Source organism: Microtus ochrogaster, chromosome 10 (assembly GCF_000317375.1).
Source record: "Microtus ochrogaster isolate Prairie Vole_2 chromosome 10, MicOch1.0, whole genome shotgun sequence".
NCBI lineage: Eukaryota > Metazoa > Chordata > Mammalia > Rodentia > Cricetidae > Microtus > Microtus ochrogaster.
In genome coordinates, this window is record NC_022016.1 from 58,271,149 (window position 1) to 58,274,168 (window position 3,020).

Consider the following 3,020-nt stretch of genomic DNA (forward strand, 5'->3'; position numbering starts at 1 on the left):
AGGCCTCCAGCGTGCCGTGTGATAGCTAACACTGATACATCAGAACACTGTTAAACGGGGCTTCCTGTCATGTGTCACTTTAATGCCTGTCTCAGTTATGGACCCATAAAAGTATTACTGTAAGTAAATATCATTTGTGTGAACAATATGTGGGTGCATCCATAGCTGCGGGAAGCAGCGGTGTGTGTACACGTGAGTCTGTAAGTACTTGATAATATACATGAGTTAAGTAGACGAAATAATGTGTTGTTTCTTCCGTGTCGGGAAGACTAAAATGGCAGTATGACCATTCCACTGCAACCCCTCCCTCTCTAATACAAAGCATTACTAACTGCTCCGGCTTCACACACTGCTCCAGCTTCACAAAGAACTAGCATTCTTCTGACAGGGACCTTTCTGAGGAGTGACCTGTGAATTGTCAGACATGCGGGGAGGTGGAACCACCTGTGAAATGTCCTCTGTGTGGACAGCCTTTTAAATCTTACCCCTCAGTCACCGAGACCATGTGTGCCTATTTGTTCTACAGATGTGAGCTTCTGCTCCGGGGTGAATAACAGAACGTTTTGAAACTAAGATATTACATAAATTCAGAGTAACCTCCTCCACCCTCTTCTCCTGCTCCCTGCTCTTGCCAAATATTTCTACTGACCCAGGGCACAACCACAGATGGGGCTCCGACCTCCTTCCTCATCATCCTGTCCCAAAGTAGCTCCGTCGTATGCCTGACCTCACCTCGTAATGTCTGTTGGCTTTTCCGAAGAGCAGTTTGCTGTCATGTTTCACCACAGCCTCTCATGACGCTTGTCTGGCTGCTGCCTTTTTACAGACTTGGCTACACGCTGACATCAGCTAAGACGGTGGAGTGGGTCTGATCTGTAAGTTACTATGGGACCAGAAAAGATACAAAATGCGGACCTTAGCTGCCATGTTTGTGAGGAGCAATTGGAATTGTGTTCTGAGTGATGCGCATGGTCACTGTGCCATTAGATCCACCCAGTGCTGGATCCCGTCACTGTGCACTGGGGCCAGGCTCTGGTTTGTCATGGTAACTCCTTAAAGACGATGTGTGATTATGACAAGCAGAAAGCAAATAAAGTTTTAACCAGAAGTGCTTGTCTTTGCTATTTCTAACTTGGTATTAAATTTTCTACTTTGAATCAAACCATCTTACCCTAAAAAAAAAAAAAAACGATTTCCCAAAATGACTTCCCCTTCTGTGTGAAGCTGAGCTTGAAGAAGCTAGTTTCAGACAGTTTGGTCGTATGTGACACCGCGTTAAAGAAGTACTCATGACTCTTCCTGAGCCAAATGTCACCAAAATGTCCTGGGACCAAGTCGTTCCACAAACAAGAAGGGTTCTATGTTGTGTTTGTTTTTACTCTTTGATTTAAAAAATTAATGGTTTTATTGTTGCTTATCTTGTTTAAAGTGTAACTTCCACTGATACCTGCAATAAAAAAAATAACTTTAAAAACCTGTTCCAGCCTGCTGTTGTGTCCTTATCACTATGACGCTGCAGGATTAGGTGAGGGGAGCCATCTGCTGCAGTAGGAGGGTCAGAGTTTACACTCATGGGGTTCTGGCGTCAGATATTCCCCTGAGCAAGTTCCCATGTGCTTCAAAACCTCTTAATTAAAAAAAAAAACCATAAGGACAGGGCTAGAAACATGGCTCAGTGGTTAAGAGCACTGGCTGCTACTCATCCAGAGGACCCAGGTTCAATTCCCAAAACCCACGCGGCAGCTGACAGTCATCTGTAATGAGATCTGGTGCCCTCAAGCACACATGCAGGTGGAATACAGTATACATAATACATTTTCATTTATTTATACAGACTCCTAAAACTTGTTCGATCTGAGTTCTCTGAGATCCCTATACAAGAAAACATCAGACCAAGATGTTAGAAACCAGCTCTCGGCCAGGCGTGGTGGCGCACACCTTTACTCCCAGCACTGGGAGGTAGAGGCAGGTGGATCCCTGTGAGCCTGAGGCCAGCCTTGTCTGCCTAGTGAGACACTGTCTTAGGAAACCAGAAATAAAATAATATAAAAAAGTCTCAGAATCAGTTCTCAAGCCTCCTAAAACAGCAATTTCCACCCAGCAGAGTTGAACTTAGTAGCAAACCTCAGCTGAAATCTTGGCTGTAATCTGTGAGGCAAGCTAGTAAGTTGTTTAGAATAGAAAGGGACCCTGGGCAACTACAAAGGGCAAACCCAAGAACGGAGGGCAGGGTCTTCATGTTTACAGCCTGCTGTTGTCAGGGGTCTTTTTCCAGAGAGAGAGGGCCGTCAACACTCAGGAAATCACAACCTAGTGTCCAGTTAATTTTTAGTGTTCTCCCACGCCTCCTTGCGCGTTTGTGAGCATCTGTCTAGCCACTGTGTCCACTCACCGAGGGCTCCAACAGCTCCTGCAGCGCCTCTGGATCTCACTCAAGCACCGGCTCCTAGTGCTGGGCCCGGATGCACCTCCTGCCAGATCTGCCCCTGCTGCCCAGAGGGCTTTGAGAAGTGTGCCCAGTGCTGTCTGCACAGAGCCCTCTGACCAATGTAGCTGTGGCACCTGATGTGGGGGACCACCCCAAACCACCTGTGAACAGCGTGGGGCGCACATATCTAGCTATTGCTTTTTTACAACTCTGATCTATTCTCTACACCTCTTTTTTTTAATGAAATATGTAAGTGATAGTGAAGTTGGACTTGATTCTTTAAAAACAGGTGTCATGGGTGGTGGGGAGGTGGTCCAGCTGTTAAGGGCACTTGCTGCTCTTTCAGAGGAACCAAGTTTGGTTCCCAGCACCCACGTCGGGTGGCTTACAACTGCCTGTAACTCCAGCGCCAAGGGATCCAACATCATCTTCTGGACTCCTGTGGCCGCTGCACTCATGTAGTAGACATACACACAGAGACATGTGAGTAAAAATAATAAGTATTTAAAAATAAAATTCTGCCGGGCGATGGTGGCGCACGCCTTTAATCCCAGCACTCGGGAGGCAGAGGCAGGCGGATCTCTGTGAGTTC